At 41.6% G+C, this 14,256-nt stretch overlaps 1 protein-coding gene across 5 annotated transcripts in view; it reads right to left on the bottom strand.

Annotated features, from left to right (window-relative positions):
- LOC124716954 (replication protein A 70 kDa DNA-binding subunit-like) overlaps positions 1-14,256 on the bottom strand; it is a 174,410-nt gene that overhangs the window by 73,440 nt on the left and 86,714 nt on the right. The gene's annotated exons all lie outside the window — the stretch shown is intronic.

Raw genomic sequence — 14,256 nt, 5'->3', positions numbered from 1 at the left:
GCTTCATCAGGAAAGAGGGAAGGAGAGGGAAAGACGAAAGGATGTGGGTTTTAAGGGAGAGGGTAAGGAGTCATTCCAATCCCGGGAGCGGAAAGACTTGCCTTAGGGGGAAAAAAGGACAGGTATACACTCGCACACACACACACATACGCAGACATATACAGAAACAAAGAGTTTGGGCAGAGATGTCAGTCAAGGCGGAAGTGCAGAGGCAAAGATGTTGTCGAATGACAGGTGAGGTATGAGTGGCGGCAACTTGAAATTAGCGGAGATTGAGGCCTGGTGGATAACGGGAAGAGAAGATATATTGAAGAGCCAGTTCCCATCTCCGGAGTTCTGACAGGTTGGTGGTAAGTATCCAGATAACCCAGATGCTGTAACACTGTGCCAAGATGTGCTGGCCGTGCACCAAGGCATGTTTAGCCACAGGGTGATCCTCATTACCAACAAACACTGTCTGCCTGTGTCCATTCATGCGAATGGACAGTTTGTTGCTGGTCATTCCCACATAGAAAGCTTCACAGTGTAGGCAGGTCAGTTGTTAAATCACGTGGGTGCTTTCACACGTGGCTCTGCCTTTGATCGTGTACACCTTCCGGGTTACAGGACTGGAGTAGGTGGTGGTGGGAGGGTGCATGGGACAGGTTTTACACCAGGGGTGGTTACAAGGGTAGGAGCCAGAGGGTAGGGAAGGTGGTTTGGGGATTTCATAGGGATGAACTAAGAGGTTACGAAGGTTAGGTGGACGGTGGAAAGACACTCTTGGTGGAGTGGGGAGGATTTCATGAAGGATGGATCTCATTTCAGGGCAGGATTTGAGGAAGTCGTATCCCTGCTGGAGAGCCACATTCAGAGTCTGATCCAGTCCCGGAAAGTATCCTGTCGCAAGTGGGGCACTTTTGTGGTTATTCTGTGGGAGGTTCTGGGTTTGAGAGGATGAGGAAGTGGCTCGGGTTATTTGCTTCTGTACCAGGTCGGGAGGGTAGTTGCGGGATGCAAAAGCTGTTGTCAGGTTGTTGGTGCAATGGTTCAGGGATTCAGGACTGGAGCAGATTCGTTTGCCACGAAGACCTAGGCTGTATGGAAGGGACCGTTTGATGTGGAATGGGTGGCAGATGTCATAATGGAGGTACTTTTGCTTGTTGGTGGGTTTGATGTGGACGGACGTGTGAAGCTTGCCATTGGACAGGTGGAGGTCAACATCAAGGAAAGTGGCATGGGATTTGGAGTAGGACCAGGTGAATCTGATGGAACCAAAGGAGTTGAGGTTGGAGAGGAAATTCTGGAGTTCTTCTTCACTGTGAGTCCACATCATGAAGATGTCATCAATAAATCTGTACCAAACTTTGGGTTGGCAGGCCTGAGCAACCAAGAAGGCTTCCTCTAAGCGACCCACGAATAGGTTGGCGTACGAGGGGGCCATCCTGGTACCCATGGCTGTTCCCTTTAATTGTTGGTATGTCTGGCCTTCAAAAGTGAAGAAGTTGTGGGTCAGGATGAAGCTGGCTAAGGTAATGAGGAAAGAGGTTTTAGGTAGGGTGGCAGGTGATCGGAGTGAAAGGAAGTGCTCCATCGCAGCGAGGCCCTGGACGTGCGGGATATTTGCGTATAAGGAAGTGGCATCAATGGTTACAAGGATGGTTTCCGGGGGTAACAGATTGGGTAAGGATTCCAGGCGTTCGAAAATGTGGTTGGTGTCTTTGATGAAGGATGGGAGACTGCATGTAATGGGTTGAGGTGATGATCTACGTAGGCAGAGATACGTTCTGTGGGGGCTTGGTAACCAGCTACAATGGGGCGGCCGGGATGATTGGGTTTGTGAATTTTAGGAAGAAGGTAGAAGGTAGGGGTGCGGGGTGTCGGTGGGGTCAGGAGGTTGATGGAGTCAGGTGAAAGGTTTTGCAGGGGGCCTAAGGTTCTGAGGATTCCTTAAAGCTCCGCCTGGACATCAGGAATGGGATTACCTTGGAAAACTTTGTATGTGGTGTTGTCTGAAAGCTGACGCAGTCCCTCAGCCACATACTTCCGACGATCAAGTACCACGGTCGTGGAACCCTTGTCCGCCGGAAGGATGACGATGGATCGGTCAGCCTTCAGATCACGGATAGCCTGGGCTTCAGCAGTAGTGATGTTGGGAGTAGGATTAAGGCTTTTTAAGAAGGATTGAGAGGCAAGGCTGGAAGTCAGAAATTCCTTGAAGGTTTGGAGAGGGTGATTTTGAGGAAGAGGAGGTGGGTCCCGCTGTGACGGAGGATGGAACTGTTCCAGGCAGGGTTCAATTTGGATAGTGTCTTGGGGAGTTGGATCATTAGGAGTAGGGTTAGGATCATTTTTCTTCGTGGCAAAGTGATTTTCCCCCTAAGGTAAGTCTTTCCGCTCCCGGGATTGGAATGACTCCTTACCCTCTCCCTTAAAACCCACATCCTTTCGTCTTTCCCTCTCCTTCCCTCTTTCCTGACGAAGCAACCGTTGGTTGCGAAAGCTAGAATTTTGTGTGTATGTTTGTGTTTGTTTGTGTGTCTATCGACGTGCCAGCGCTTTTGTTTGGTAAGTCACATCCTCTTTGTTTTCAGATATATTTTTCCCACGTGTAATGTTTCCCATTTATCCTAAAGACAAACACATTTCTCCCAATAAGAGACTAGTTTGTTGATACCATCAGTGTAGAATATTTATTTGACTTTGTTCAAGGAGCCACGATCTCACCTCTGCTTTGAACACTTCATCCCTGTCAAAGTGAAGTCTTCATAGGTGTTCTTTAAATTTTGCAAAATGATGAAAATCACATGGGGCCATGTCAGGGACTGTACAGTGGATGACCGATGACAGTAAACACAAGCTGTTGAGAAATTGTGTGTGGTCTGGCATTGTAATTCTGAACAGAGTGTGCTCCATTTGTGGCCAATTAGAAAATAGACTACAGCATGCCATTCCTCATGCACCACAATGGTACATGCTAAAATTTAGAGTCCTCTAGTGGCACAGGGTTCCAGCCTGCACCACTGCAAAAGGAAAAAATCTACCAAATAACATGCACAACATACCTCAAGCACTACTGAGAACAGAATAAAAAATTTGGAGACATTATTTTTTAGCGCTATCTTTTATATGTGATGGCAGGTGAGACCGCATGAAGGTAGTTCTTTCTAATAATTTTTAAAGGCAATGACCACAGTAATTCTTATTAATGTTTTGAATAAAATGAATATATGAGGTTTTGCATGGAGTCCGACTTCTCATTTTCAAATACATTATCATCCCTGAATTGCAAACTACGAGGGTAAGTCAATTATTATCCGCAATTTAGTTACATTTTTGAATATTTTGGTAGTACTGTCATTTTATGTTGATTACACATGCTTTGTTTATTTGTTGTTATATCTTTGCAATTTTAAAGCTGCTAGGTTAGTTTCGTTATCGCTGCCGTGCTGTTAATCGTGGCTGCTCCGCTCTCTATTTTCACCAAAAAAGAGCAACATTCAGTGATCCGTTTTTTGTGGTCGGAAGGCAATCAGGGGCCGAAATTCATCGAAGACTTTCAGTACAGCACAGGAACAGTGTTTTACCACAACGGAGTGTCTACGAATGGCTTGAAAAATTCCAAAATGGTCACATGAGTGTTATGCATTCACATGAAATTATTCTCTTAGACAGACGATTAACTATTGACGAAGTGGCACATCGTCAGCAAATTAGTCACAGTTCTGCTATGAAATCACCTACAACAGATTTGGGTTTCATAAAGTTTGTGCAAGATGGGTCCCAAAACAACTCACACAGTTGCATAAGCAAATGCGCTTGGACATCTGCTAAAACCATTTGGATCGCTATGGTAATGAAAGGGACAAACTTCTTAGACAGGATAATTACTGGTGATGAAACATGGATCCATCATTACGAGCTGGAGAGTAAATGGCAGAGTATGGAATGGAAACATCCAAATTTGCCATGCAAGAAAAAGTTCAAGACCAAACCGTCTGCTGGAAAACTAATGCTTACGGTTTTTTGGGATGCTCGAGGTCCAGTTTTGTAGCATTATGGGGAAAGGGGCACAACAATAAACAGTGTACGTTACAATGAGATGCTTACTGCCAGGCTAAAGCCTGCAATTCGAAGTAAACGCCGAGGATTGCTGTCAAAAGGTGTTGTGTTGTTGCACGACAATGCCCGTTTGCATACTGCTGCCCAGACTGCTGAAATGCTCCAGAACCTCAAATTTGAAGAACTGGATCATCCTCCATATAGTCTCGATTTTGCCCCTTCTGAGTATCACTTGTCTGGCCCATTCAAACAGGAATTCTGCAGCGATCAGACATGGACAACAATTTCGATGGCTGATTATGCAAAGTATAAATAATGAATGTGGCATTACCCATTCGTATAACAGTAACAATAATGACAACATGCTTTGATCATAACTTTAAGCATATATAAAATAAGAGCTAAAAATTTTAGTATTAAATAATTTTTTTATGATATGTTTAAGAACAGAAATATTACAATACATAGATCCTAAGATTACACAAAAATCATTGGAGGTCACAAATAAATTTTAACTTTATGATTGATGTTTCAGAGTGTTTGGTTGAAGGGGCCAGTTTACAGTCAATCTTAGTTCTTTCTTGAGCACCCCGTGTTCTGTGCTGTTCTGTATACGCATGGAGAGCCTGCTGGAAATATCAAGGACCCCACCCCCACCCACAAACACACAAACACATGCATAAAGCTATTTTATTCAAGCTATAATATTGTGGAAGATAGAAACAGAGATTCTTTGTCTTTTGCCCACCAGGAAGCAAGTGCTTCACAACAACCTGCACAGCATCCCTCGCATATAGCAGACACATGTTAATGCAATCTGTACAGCTGCCTATACGGGCTCAATAGCAATCTAGGCATAATAATAAATGTGTACAGCATACATTTATGCACATTTTGGGACTGGTTCACTCATTACAACAACAAACTTGTGTTGCACAGTCATAAAAACAGCAAACTATACAGTGTCATGACTGCTTTACAACTGCCATACCATAAATGGAATAAAATTTGAGAGCAGGTAGCTCAGTTGTTCCAGTTCACAGCTTTGGAAAAATTGCACTGTCAATGAAGGTTGTGAATGACAATTTTCTTACCACAACAATAACAAAAGCATTTCGCAATGCAGTAACTGGTTTCAAACAGACAGTGGTCATCAGGCTTAAAGCACATACTGCAAGTGGTGACGTAACATTCCCGATTCATTGTCAACACAAACTGATGAGCCAAAACATTATGACCACTGCTGACTGTAATATTAAACACCATCCGGTGGCATTTCAAGCATGTGATGAAGTAAGGAAAATATGTAAGCAGAACAGAGACAAATGGAGAGTCATTCTAGCAACAATATGGGCCCATAATATAATTTTTACCTAGTACAAACTCTCGGCATACTGTCACATGCTGACAGTTTAGCAGATTTTCGAGCCCAGGTTGCCATGTAATTGTGACATACCATATTTTATGGACTATATGATGCCATGGACTATAGGATTCACCTTAATATTTAAGCAATTGTTACTAACATTTTTACCACTTTTGTTATTCAACTGCAAAGCCAGACTGTTTCTTAGTTCATAAAACCAAACTGACCTTTAAAATCCCGGAACATCATCATCTGAACTTTCTTCTTCTTCCTCTTCATCGTCGTCATTGTCCTCTCCATATATAAGGTGGTCTTCACTGCCATCAAGAGCGTTACATACGCTGTACATCTTGAAAGATTTTAAAATTAATGTCTACGGCTTGTTTTATCCACTGTCACACTTGTTTGATTGTAGGTCATTTTGAAACTCCCTTCGGCATGAATTCACATTAGGTTTAATCCATCATTCATTTGTTCCAGTTGTCTCTCATATACACTTTAAATAATTTATTTATCGAGACATCAAGAAGTTGCAACTGCGAAATAAGTCCTCCCAGAATAATGGCAAGCTCAGTACTTCCCTGTCACACTTTCTCTTTCACAGTATTTTTCAAATGACTACAAAACTGATCTACCACAAGAAGAGAACTCTTCTTCGATAGAGCATCTTTCCTCCTCTCCCACACTTCATTAATCCATAATTTCACACCAGCGTCACCCATCCAAGCCTTGTCATGCACATGAACAACAACACCTGGCAGTATTTCAGAAGGTTGTGGCACTGTTTTGTGCTTGAAAATGATCACTGGATTAAGATTAGTACCATCAGCACAACATGAAAGGACAACAGTGTAGTTCATTTTTCCATGTAAATTTTAGCACCTTTCATGACAACAGTTCTGTCACTCGGTACAACAAATGTCACTATTTGGCTTAGTTCAAAATTAGTTTTCTTTCCATTTTGAAAAATACAGTGATGGAAACATATTTTATCTCTCTTCATACTCTTGTGGCACTTTCTGAGATATTTTAGTTTTGGCTCACACGGTAAGTCCATGACGCTTCATAAACCTGTAGCATCAACCAACTCCACCCTTAATGTCTGTAAGTTCCACTGTAGTGTTAGCTTATGAGTGTATTTGAATAATTTTTGTATTAATTTCAATGTCATTTTGACGGTGTCCTCGAATCAATTTCATTATGTCATCTTCCAGTTCTGGCCATTTCACATTCATTCCTCTATTTTCACATTTAGTCTGCTTCATTTTCTTCAGTTCTGCCAATCACGAATGCTTTTTTCTGTTGGTGGAAACCCGAAATGCCGTTCAGCTGCTCTATTTCAATGCATATGCTATTACTTTAAATTCGTAGCCCGCATCATATGAATACCTCTTATTTTTTCCATTCCAAAACTGGCTACTAACAAAAATATTGTACTGTTATCGACGACACACATCACCTTTGATTCAAGTTCACTGGTACCATAGATTGCAGTGACGCAACACAGGCTGAACAGTGTTCTGGGTTTATGATGGCGAGACTGAAGAGAGACAGTGTTAACAAGCTTGTGGATCCCCACAGCTCATGATCGTTACACTGGTGCACTTGCTGCAGCAAATTGAATCCAATAATGCCTCATAGAGATGGGTTGCCCGCGGCATAAAATACATGGCCATTTTTAAGACTGGAGGGAATTAAATATCAAACACTAGATATTTTTATATTAATTTTGAGTATAAGACGCTCCTGAATTTTAGAGGCTATTTTTCAAAGAAAAACATGTGTCTTATAATCCACAAAATATGGTATTTCACACACATATGTTGATTGAAATATTGTAGTGATTTTGTAATCTCATTATGGAGACTTGAGGAAAGCACATCCTGGACAATTTTAATGTTAAAGGATTTGTCTTTAAAATGGGAATTGTCTTGTAGATCAATCAGTTACAATTGGAACAGTATAGAAAATAAATGTACGAATGTCATTGTCGTTGAAACATTTCAGAAACTATCCTTCTAGTTGTTCTTTAATACCAGTGAGCTTAGGGAACTGGACTGTGTTTGTCAGAAACACAACGTAATTTCTTTTTAAATGCATTCCCATCAAAGCAGAAAGAGTCAAAAAGTAGCCTGGTATGTCCCTGCACTTAACCAACAACCTCTGCAGTTATATATAAAGTCTCCATACTCTTCATTCAAATCCATCGAAAAACTGCTGCAACTGACAGTGGAGTAATGTCTGCCATCTCAGAAATTTTACTATTTCTTCCTGTGCCTGAAACTTTAGCACAAAATGCTTCTTGATGTACAGGACAATGAATTCCATTTATTAATCATTGTAATTTCTTACTCTTTCATTGTAAACTAGGTCATTAAATTCTGTCTGCTTGATACTGTAGTGTCGTTTCATAGCAAATCCGCAGTACCCACCACTTACGTGATTGCATAACATGCAGAGAATTCTCATCCCTCTCTACTGTCATTCCAATTCATTTTTAAAGACTTGTGAGTATTGATTGCTAGACTGCCTCTATGCAAACAGCCACTGAACCTGTGAACATATTTCATACAATGAACAAATAGCAAAATGTAAACAGCACTGGGAACACAATTCTTTCAAATGTAACTGAGGTGTGCAGACTGAAAAATGCCACACTGTAATACTAAATAAAATGTTGCACTGTAACGGGTACTTCCGAGAAGGTCGGAGCAAAGCCGAGACGGGCAAAGCCTCGGCCCGCACACCCGGCACGTGTCAAGTTTGGCACGCCGTGGCCGGCCCTGGTCAAGAGTACTGACAGAAAGTGGCAGGAAGATAGTAAAAACACGAGTAGGTGAGGGGTCTACACCTCATCACAGAACATAACAAAATCTGGCTGACCCACTCTGTAAGGTAGGATGTTCACACGGACGTCCACGAGACTTGCCGTAGTGATCGGAGACGCTATGACACATATTGATTAGGCAACATTATTGCAAACCACCTGCAACCCTTTATGATTGATGTCTTACCCCTGGTGATGGTATTTTCTAGCAGGGTAATATTGTGTGTCTCAAATCCAGAACCACGTGTCTGTGGTGCTTACAGTTGAGTCAAGCCGATGATTTGATTACCAAATTCCTCTGATCTGAACCTGATGGAACACACGTGGGAAGCTATCGAGAGGCTAGATTCAGTCCCACAAACCATCGTGTAGGGTTTCACCGAGCACTTTGCACTTCGGCTTTCAGTTTCACATCCACGTTATGCCAAAAGTCTGTCCTCGACCAGGAGGCATTCCTCTTCCAGAGAGCATTTATGCACCTCACTACTACATGATGGAGTATATGAAGCACTGTCTGAAAGAAGCTGCATAAATATTCAGTCAGATCTTCATAAGATTTCAAAGTGGTGCCAGGGTTGCCACAAGTTTCCCCAAGTGACATTCCCTGATATTTCCCTGATTTCCAGACATGTTTTAGCATTTTTCCCTGATAAATTTTTAGATCTCAAGCGTAAGTAGAGACATAAGTAGACAAAAAAAAAGTAAGGACTTTTGAGTAAAAATCTTATGTACTAATATCAACATCTTTTGTAATAAACTGTCTTTCGATGGAGAAAGCGAGCCAAATGGTATATGTTTTATTAAGACCACTGTTGTTATTTTATTTCAATAAAACAAAACACATTTGGTGACAAAAATATGCATTTCCTTGGAGTTGCAGGACAAATTTAAAATACCTTCACAAATTTCAGAAATAACTGCAGAAAAATGTAGTCGTCTCGAAAGACGTGTATAAGGTGGGAAAGAGTTGTGTAAACCGACACTATAGATGACCGGCAATAAAATGTTGTACCTACTATGTTCGTTCGTTATTGTCAGTTATTACCCACTGTGATACATCTATCATGTTACAGGGAATGTGTGATTTTTCTTTCAAGAAATATACGAGTGCATAGCGTACAAACTGCCAGCCACTGCAACAATTTACTTCTTCTTTCTAACACACAAACTACTTTCGGAATGCCAAAATGTAATAGAATAAATAAAATGTCTATAAAACGCCACACTGTACAACGTACTTGCGGTGAGACAGCCGCAATTCCTGAAATCCGTCGCCCGTAGCCTCCGGCCTGCCTCGGAGCACCACAGTCCCACGTCTGTGGATAAACCACAAAAATCCGCCGCATTATGCCAAACACGGATAGACCCGGCCTGTGGATAGATCAGTGAGACTAGACCTGATGGGCAGGGCTTGACCATTAGTGAGAAACGGTGGGCTTCAGACCGGCAGAAATGGCCCCCAGTTTTGGCCCTTCGTGGAAGTCCACTCGTGTGGCCAGCTATTCGTATGTCACAGACACCGTGTCGATGAAATGAGACCACTGTGATTAATCCGTGCAACAGATAACTTGCACAAATACTCAGAGAATCAGTACTAATGAAGATAGGTAGCAACTCATCATAAAGATGATCTCTGAGCCACAGACAGGCACGTAGAAAAGACGACCGCACTCTCACAACTAAATTTACTGCCGTAGCCTTTGTCAGAAAACTAGAGCACATACACAATCGTACAAATCTCAGACACAACTCGTGCACGCTTGACCACCATCTCTGATTGCCGCACCAACGATCTTTGAGAATCCGATCCAAACAAACCGCTCCTCACGCCTCCCTGCCTAACGTCGGCATTTGCTAGGCTAGTGGCAAGCACGGACTGCAAACTGATGATAGTGGTAGGAAGAGGAGAACGAGGGAGTAGAGGAAGAAGTGCCCGGCCAGTGACGATGCATGACAACCCGTAAACAAACCTTTCATTTACTGACACAAAACGAGATTTTTCCAGTGTTTTTTTCAAATTTCCCTTATTTCCCTGACATGTTTAAAATTCCTTGATTTCCAGAACTTGTGGCAACCCTGGGTGCAAAGATTGGCAACTTCCTCTAAATATTCAGAAATGTTAAACTTTGCACTTCATAAAATGAAAAATGTAGTATCCTGAGACTATAATATTAATGAGTCACTGTTGGAATTGGCAACTCATACGAATACCTGGCTGTAACACTTTGTGGGAATACGAGACGGAACGATCGAGTAGGCTCAGTTGTGGTTAACACAGGTGGTACACTTTGGCTTACTGGTAGAATATTGGGGAGGTGCAATCAGTCTACAATGAAGATTGCTTACAAATCACTCGTGTGACAACTTCCAGAACATTGCTCAAATGTGTGGGATTCGTATCAAACTGGACTAATAGGGGATATTGAACACATACAGAGATGGGCAGCACAAATAATCGGAGGTTTGTTTGACCCGTGACAGAGTGTCACAGAGATCCTGAAGAAAATGAACTGGAAGACTATTGAGGACAGGCATAAACTAACACGAGCAAGTCCACTAACAAAATTTCAAGAACCAGCTTTAAATGATGACTCCAGGAATATGCTACAATACCCTATGTATCGCTCACATAGAGATTGTGAGGATAAGATTAGAATATTTACTGCACGCACAGAAACATAGAATCGTTCTTCCTGCACTCCATATGTCAACGGAAGAGGAAGAAACGCTAATGACCGGTACAATGGGATGTACCGTGTGCCGTACACCTCACAGTACTTTGCACTATACGGATGTAGGTGTACACGTGTTTGTACATCAAGTGTTATGGGCATGGTACTGAGTACAAACAATCTGCCACTAGAGGCTCTATCATTGTTGACAGGCAGTGTGCACAGCAGTAACAGTGGTGCTGCTATTGAGGGAACTGGCTAGTATCCACAGGTCATGTGTCCATCAAGATGCCCCCATCATCTCAGTTGTTACACTACAATGTAAGAAAACATAGATTCCTACTTGTCATAAAGAAAGCATGTCAAGTTGCAGACAGGCACAATTAAAGGATACTTACACAAAGATTATGGCCACACCCTTCATCAGCAAAACAGAAACCCACTCATTCCTACACAGGAGCGCGCACACCTCGTGCACACGTGACCGCCAACTCTGGCAAGAATACATCTATCACATGGGATGGAAGCAGCATCTGGATGGAAGGGGAAGGGATCGTAGTGTATAGGCAGGGGGGAGGCGGGGGGAGGAACAGTCTGGGAGGCTGTGGAGGAGCCAGAATGCTAACAGATGCAGCATGAGGTGGTGGGGAAAAAAGGAGGGAGATGAGAATAGGGAAGAGATGATAGGACAGAGAGGTTGGAAATTGTTGGGTGGAGGGTGTGGGGGCTGGAATAATTAGAGGAACGGAGAATGTGTTTTGAAGGTAACTCCCATCTGCGCTTTTGTAAGCCAGTCATAGCTCGTGTCACGTGATGCCGCCAGTCGATGACAGCGGTTATTCAGACCCTTGCTTTTTTAAGCAAGCTTGCTGGTCTTAGTCTTTTCTGAACTGTACTGTTTGTTCTGAATGTTATTGGGATCCCTTGCTTTTTTAAGATGTTTCCTATTCTATTTGTTATTTTGTTATTGTATGATAGTGTGTACCATCTATCTCTTTTTTTCTGAAGTGGTGTGGTCTGCTGTGTTGTCTGTGTCTGCTGCATGTTTCCGTTTCACCTTGTTGTTGAGTTTGTTTATGATGTCTGTTTTGTAGTCGTTTTCAACAGCAATTTGTTTGATTATGTTTAGTTCCTGTGTGCAGACTAAGACCAATCAGAAAAACCTCAGACAAATTCAGCAACGCTGGAATATATCGACTCACTTGCAACTCTTGTCAGGCCCACTACATAGGACAAACAAGCAGAAATTTCTGAACGAGGTACACAGAGCACATGAGAGCTCTAAGAAGTGACAGCACACATTCAACTTTTGCAGAACATCTAATGAACAAAAACCATAACCCCACTAATATCGAAAATGATCTACGCATTCTGAGAAACAGTAACAGTCTATACCGACAACTAACAATAGAAGAAAATTACCACATACGAATGGCTATAGTCGAAGGGAAAAGTGTAATAAATGAAAACACAACACTTTGCAACAACACACTCTTTACTGCTCTGAGAGAACTGACCAAGGAAACAGAACAGAAAGCACACACACGCAAAAGAACCACTTCCCCCATCACACACAGAGACATAAATAATGAACAGAAGTCGTCGTAATTCGCGCTACAGTTTTTAAACACCTTTCTCGCCACCTGTGATACGCCTCTAGCGACGCGCACGAATAGCAAGATGGCGTAATATTCTAGGTCAGAAACAAAGTGCAAAAGTTTTGTTTTTCTGTGTAAAAAGCAGCCACACACCATCCAACGAACGTGAGTACACGACTAGCTAAGCAACAGCTAAATACACACCAAAATAACTGGTTTCCACAACACTACCACAGCCCCAAGTATATACTGCTGACATACGAAGTTCACCTTTCAGTATTTGTTTACTAACAGCCACTCACATGATGTTCGCTACGTAAAAAGACGGCAACAGATAAAAGAGCACAGAAAATAATTGCTCAAAGCATGCTGTAGCATACAATAAATAAGGTAGTATGGAAGTATCAATATAAAACTGTATTTCAAAACACGATTTGTAAAAATGTAATAATGTTTTACTGTGTTTGTACAACCATACCATTTTCAGCATGTTTTAGATTTAAGAAACCCCACTGATGATGGTGATATTTGTCGCTGAAACTAGTTAGGGATAATAAAGAAATAAATGAATAATAAGGTGTTTTGCATCAAGCTGGGTTCAATTTGTGATATTACTGTTGTTTCATCAAAGTTTGTCAAACATTTTGCTACATGAAAAATTGAAATATCGTTGTCTAACACTGCGTAAGCTGTTAATACAAATAGAACCCAAGAATGGTATGGTTTCTTGATCTGATTATGTCTATTTTGTCACTGTCTGCTAGATAAAACAAAATAGGCCTTTCTAACACTGCTGAAATTGTAACACACACCAAATAAATGAGACTGTTTTGGCACAAATGGTCATTTTTATAACACGACAGAATATAATTCACGAAGACCGACATAAAATGCCTATTAGGCCTACTACAAGCAAAAAGCTTTATGTTAGAAAATAGTTTCACATTTCATTCATACACTCCAGTTTCTCGAGCATGAGATCGAAAAGTAGTAGTACAATATTTTTTATATATATTTGGAATCGTCATATTCTTCCCTAATTTCTGTGATGTCAGCGTTTCTTCTCCTTCCTGGTTCTAACAAACAATCTTGTCATGACTGATTCTGGAACTATTCCTGCCTTTGTCAAAACTTACTCGCCAGTTAACTTCACTAACCCTGCCAGAATCACTGGTTTACTTATCCCTGATTATTCTCCGGTTAGGTGTTGTTATGTTCGTACAAACCATTTTCTGTGTTACTTCCAGAACAGAACTTAAGTGGCTGCTAGGCGGGGACTGCACAACTGGCCCTTACTAATGTAGCAATCTGGCCAAAGATTTTCTGACAAAATTTCATTTTCTTGGATACGCCGAGAACATAATGTGTAATCTTTCTTACCTGTTATTCCTTTATTTCTACTCTGGTAGTCTGAATCTATGGATTTCCCTAGTAATTATAACAACGCTGATCATTTGCAAACCCAATCAACAACATAATCAGACAGTGATTGGCGTTCACTCGTTCGGCTTTACTCTGTTCAGCTTGTATAGCCCGGCCCCCTTTTGCCTGCATGAAAGTCTATTTCTAGATGCGACTAGGATTACCCTGATAGACATCACATACACTATGCACGCATTCAATAATCAACTTATGATACATTCAGAAATCAACTTACAGAGTGTGTTCAAAAACCAACAAGGATTCGTTTCAAAACCATATGAATAATCGATAGACCAACGTGCGCTGGATGCTAGACGCTTTGTGAAACAA

The sequence above is a fragment of the Schistocerca piceifrons genome, chromosome 9 (genome assembly GCF_021461385.2).
Source record: "Schistocerca piceifrons isolate TAMUIC-IGC-003096 chromosome 9, iqSchPice1.1, whole genome shotgun sequence".
In the NCBI taxonomy this organism is placed as follows: Eukaryota; Metazoa; Arthropoda; class Insecta; order Orthoptera; family Acrididae; genus Schistocerca; species Schistocerca piceifrons.
The sequence above is the reverse complement of the archived record's forward strand: the minus strand, read 5'-3'. Positions and strand labels throughout refer to the sequence as shown.